Source organism: Lissotriton vulgaris, chromosome 5 (assembly GCF_964263255.1).
Source record: "Lissotriton vulgaris chromosome 5, aLisVul1.2, whole genome shotgun sequence".
NCBI classification, from domain to species: domain Eukaryota; kingdom Metazoa; phylum Chordata; class Amphibia; order Caudata; family Salamandridae; genus Lissotriton; species Lissotriton vulgaris.
Window position 1 is genome coordinate 1,936,773,371 of NC_141693.1, and position 6,000 is coordinate 1,936,779,370.

Consider the following 6,000-nt stretch of genomic DNA (forward strand, 5'->3'; position numbering starts at 1 on the left):
CTATGACATACATGAACAGTTGAATATCTCTCTCGGCACGCGGGACCACAGCGCCCTCGGCACGCGGGACCACAGCGCCCTCGGCACGCGGGACCACAGTGCCCTCGGCACGCGGGACCACAGCGCCCTCAGGTACGCGGGACCACAGCGCCCACAGGCACGCGGGACCACAGCGCCCCCAGGCACGCGGGACCACAGCGCCCCCAGGCACGCGGGACCACAGCGCCCCCAGGCACGCGGGACCACAGCGCCCCCAGGCACGCGGGACCACAGCGCCCCCAGGCACGCGGGACCACAGCGCCCCCAGGCACGCGGGACCACAGCGCCCCCAGGCACGCGGGACCACAGCGCCCCCAGGCACGCGGGACCACAGCGCCCCCAGGCACGCGGGACCACAACGCCCCCAGGCACGCAGGACCACAACGCCCCCAGGCACGCAGGACCACAACGCCCCCAGGCACGCGGGACCACAACGCCCCCAGGCACGCGGGACCACAACGCCCCCAGGCACGCGGGACCACAACGCCCCCAGGCACGCGGGACCACAGCGCCCCCAGGACGCGGGACCACACCTCCCTTGGCACGCGGGACCACACCTCCCTTGGCACGCGGGACCACACCTCCCTCGGCACGCGGGACCACACCTCCCTCGGCACGCGGGACCACACCTCCCTCGGCACGCGGGACCACACCTCCCTCGGCACCCCGGACCACACCTCCCTCGGCACGAGGGACCACAACGCCCTCGGCACGCGGGACCACACCGCCCTCGGCACGCGGGACCACACCGCCCTCGGCACGCGGGACCACACCGCCCTCGGCACGCGGGACCACACGACACCACACCGCCCTCGGCACGCAGGACCACGCCAAACTGCCCTCGGCACGTGGGACCACACCAAACTGCCCTCGGCACGTGGGACCACACCGCCCTCGGTACGCAGGACCACACCACACCACCCTCGGCACGCGGGACCACACCACACCGCCCTCGACACGCGGGACCAGACCACACCACACCACCCTCGGCACGCGGGACCACACCGTCCTCGGGACCACGCCTCCCTCGGCACGCGGGACCACACCTCCCTCGGCACGCGGGACCACACCTCCCTCGGCACGCGGGACCACACCTCCCTCGGCACCCCGGACCACACCTCCCTCGGCACGAGGGACCACACCTCCCTCGGTACGCAGGACCACACCACACCACCCTCGGCACGCGGGACCACGCCTCCCACTGCACGCGGGACCACACCGTCCTCGGGACCACGCCTCCCTCGGCACGCGAGACCACACCTCCCTCGGCACGCAAACCACACCTCCCTCGGCACGCGGGACCACACCTCTCTCGGCACGCGGGACCACACCTCTCTCGGCACGCGGGACCACACCTCCCTCGGCACCCCGGACCACACCTCCCTCGGCACCCCGGACCACATCTCCCTCGGCACCCCGGACCACATCTCCCTCGGCACCCCGGACCACATCTCCCTCGGCACCCCGGACCACACCTCCCTCGGCACCCCGGACCACACCTCCCTCGGCACCCCGGACCACACCTCCCTCGGCACGAGGGACCGCACCGCCCTCGGCACGCGGGACAACGCCGCCCTCGGCACGCGGGACCACGGGGCATGCGGGACCATACCTTTCTCGGCATGCGGGACCACACCTCCCTTGATACGCAAGACCGTGGGCCACAGTTTCATATTGAAAACATTGTAGTTCAGAAAACATGCCAAGAGGATGTACAATTTCATTTGTTTTGTTTTAAATTATCTAGTTTAAAGCAAGCAGTCTTCAGAAACGGCTGTAAAAAGACAATTCTGGATTGATGCTCCTATGCACATGATTTAACTTGAAAAGTGACACTGGCCCATCATGCACAACCAAGGCAGCCAGGATTTTACTTTTTTCACTCTTGAGGGATCCTAGAGTACACCATGCACTTTGCAGGGTATCTTGTAACTAAAAAGGCAGATTTATCAATCATTCACAAAGCGCTATACAGCAAGCCACCTTAATGCACTGCACGAAAGAGCAGGGATGCCCGGTATATAATATTATGCAGCGCATTCCTGTCCAATCGCTGGTGCACTTTTGGCTGTCTAGCGCCAACGCAGGCACTCTTGCTTCATTGTGCAAGGATGCCTGCATTGTAGGCAAGATTGGTTCATCATAAGAGGCATTTTCTTCTTTCTTTGTGTGCTGCAGATTACAAATCCTGATTTGCTCTGAATGAATATCACAACAACACTTTGGGGACAATTACCAAAAACTCAAGCAGCACAGCCCCCTGTGAGCCTGTGCTGCGCGACAGTGAGTGTTTGATTGGTTTAGATGCTCCGTCAATCACCACTCCCTTTTGTACTGTTTTGTTCGCCATAAGTTGGCAGGGTATGCTCAGACGTGAGTCCCTTGCTTTGCCACTGGATTCAAGCAAGCCGGGCTGAAGACGGCTGACATGCCAGAAACCGGTCCTCGGAAGCTTATTTCCGGTCCAGGGAAGGCATGGCTTGGCAGTTCGGGCTGGACTGTTCCCATGAGGCACAGGGTCAGACTGATTTGCATATGTCCATGTATGAACTGGGGTGGCAGAGTGGGCTAAAGAACGGTGATGGATTAAACCCAGATCTGTTGACTGGGTGTGAGTGTTTGATTGGTTCAGATGCTCCGTCCATCACCACATCCTTTTGTACCGCGCGACAGGGAAGGAGCAGGAGAGCAACATATCTTCATACATATGGCTCTCTCCTCCCCTTTCACTTGCGCCAGCGCTGATTATCGCTGCTGTGTGCCAGGCATACACGTTAGCGCCATTGCGCTAGGGTGTGTGCAGTAGTCTAGCATAGGTTTTGTACAGGAAGGATAAACTTCCTGTACCAAATAGGATGCCCAGACACGATGCAAAGTTTTTCCCACTTTGTATGCGGGCTGCACAGTGCAGCATGAATGCAAAGTTGGAAAAGGTGGGAGAAATGAAAGCATTTCTCCTTCTGTGCGCCTACGTGAAAAGGGTGCAATATTCTCACTCTAAACCCCATATACTTTGTTTAGTAAATATGGTTTAGCTTGAGAAACCTTGGGTGGTTGCATGGGAACGCTCATGCTCCCCCCCCCCCTTAGTACGGCCACTCACCGCTATTTGGATTTGGAGAACTGCTGCATATCTGTGCCTGGCGAGGGATCTCTATCCCTACTTGCTGACTGTATCCCGTTTTGCTGTGCCTGAGCTGACGCTCTCTTTTTCATTTCTCCGTGGTGCACCTCCCCTTGACTCGCTGGTGTGAGCGTGAGCTGCAATCCGCACGCTCTGACCACCGCTCCCAGCTGGAGTCAGAAGGGTTGAGGCAAGGATAAAAATACAGAGCACCTAACCTGTGGGACTGCGAGGACCAGAAATCCCAGCTGGGGTCAGCTGGTTCCTCTTCCCCCAGGCGACACGCCCACTGACGAGGCAGGTCAAAGATTCGTGACACCCGCTTCGCGGGCGCCACTCACCGCTATTTGGATTTGGAGAACTGCTGCATATCTGTGCCTGGCGAGGGATCTCTATCCCTACTTGCTGACTGTATCCCGTTTTGCTGTGCCTGAGCGGACGCTCTCTTTTTCATTTCTCCGTGGTGCACCTCCCCTTGACTCGCTGGTGTGAGCGTGAGCTGCAATCTGCACGCTCTGACCACCGCTCCCAGCTGGAGTCAGAAGGGTTGAGGCAAGGATAAAAATACAGAGCGCCTAACCTGGGGGACTGCGAGGACCAGAAATCCCAGCTGGGGACAGCTGGTTCCTCTTCCCCCAGGCGACACGCCCACTGACGAGGCAGGTCAAAGATTCGTGACACCCGCTTCGCGGGCGCCACTCACCGCTATTTGGATTTGGAGAACTGCTGCATATCTGTGCCTGGCGAGGGATCTCTATCCCTACTTGCTGACTGTATCCCGTTTTGCTGTGCCTGAGCTGACGCTCTCTTTTTCATTTCTCCGTGGTGCACCTCCCCTTGACTCGCTGGTGTGAGCGTGAGCTGCAATCCGCACGCTCTGACCACCGCTCCCAGCTGGAGTCAGAAGGGTTGAGGCAAGGATAAAAATACAGAGCGCCTAACCTGGGGGACTGCGAGGGCCAGAAATCCCAGCTGGGGTCAGCTGGTTCCTCTTCCCCCAGGCAACACGCCCACGGACACGCCCACTGACGAGGCAGGTCAAAGATTCGTGACACCCGCTTCGCGGGCGCCACTCACCGCTATTTGGATTTGGAGAACTGCTGCATATCTGTGCCTGGCGAGGGATCTCTATCCCTACTTGCTGACTGTATCCCGTTTTGCTGTGCCTGAGCTGACGCTCTCTTTTTCATTTCTCCGTGGTGCACCTCCCCTTGACTCGCTGGTGTGAGCGTGAGCTGCAATCCGCACGCTCTGACCACCGCTCCCAGCTGGAGTCAGAAGGGTTGAGGCAAGGATAAAAATACAGAGCGCCTAACCTGGGGGACTGCGAGGACCAGAAATCCCAGCTGGTTCCTCTTCCCCCAGGCGACACGCCCACGGACACGCCCACTGACGAAACGTTGAAAAATTGATTTGCTTCCCGCGACGCGGGACGCGCGCGGGACCAAGCGCGGGACGAAGCCCGGACAAAGGGCGGGCCGTCTGAGGCCGTCCAAGGACGCACAAGGACGGGACGGGCCACCCCTTTTTCATCTCCTTGTTTATCGCTGTGAAACTAATACTTGGATTAAAAAGTTTGATAGTCATATAGTCCCTGTCACCAAGAGAAATCTGTGAAACCGTGGAAAAGCTACTTCTTTTTAAAGTACTTGTCGCTGACTACCGACGCTGATAAACAACACATCGGATAACATCACGGTAACTATTTACAATATACTTTATCTGACTGTGATAATTATTTATGGCATATAAAAAACTAAGATCGCGTACCATTTTTATGAAGAGAATGGGTACAGAGGAAGCAGTAAGGCAAAGTTCCGTAAAAGCAGTAAAACAGGGTCGGTTAATTGGTACACCAGCTATTAGTAATTATTTCTTAGCTCCTACTCCAAAAAATCAAACTTGCCTACCTGATCGTGAATCGCCTATAACAATGGAAAATAACCCAGCTAAAGAGGCTTCTGAGTTGCCTACTACGGATGCACAGATTATCTCAATCTCAAGTGATCAAGGTTCCCAATCAAAACCTCAGATATTTTGTCCAACACAGGAGTCTCAAACATTGATTCCTGACTCTTCTACATTAATCACCATTACACCGGTAAAAAAAATTAATCACCTTTCTGACATCGAGGATCCCTACTCAAACGGTATAAAACCGATAGAAAATATTTCTGAGATATTACCTAACTCAGCTAACCCGCAAACTGAATCTCACAATCAAATATTTGATCACAAAATAGACTTGGATACATCATTGGATACATTTCTGCCAAATAATATGAACTCTACTAACATGGCGACACCTGTCTCAAAGTCTCTACATACTTTACAGGAAATACTTGAATCTGTCCTCTCTTTTTTAGGTAACATCTTAGAAAATTCAGATCAAACTCTGGATGTTCAAATTGGCATTCTGAAATTTCTGGTAGAAGAAAAGAGGAAAAAAGAACATATTGAATTAACAAAAAGCATACAGACTCAAGAGGAAAGAAAAGATCTCTCTGAATTGTTCCTTTCAACAAAAACTCCAACTCCTGAATCTCAAAATAAACGTGATAACAGTACTCAAACTACTGATCAAAAATCAGTACATCTAGCTAACACTACGACCCAGAAAAATCCTAATGGGGACCGAATATACTCTCTAAAGAAACTGTTTAGAGAGGAACCTTCATCGATAGCCAAAGAGTATCCGATCTTCTCGATTAAAAATACCAAAATGATAAAAGATATCGTTGAAGGAAATGAAATAACTACTCTAGTACCTGTATCAGATGAGGCTGGAAATGGAAAACCCTATCAAAAGAAATGTAACAAAAGATCAAAAAGAAAAA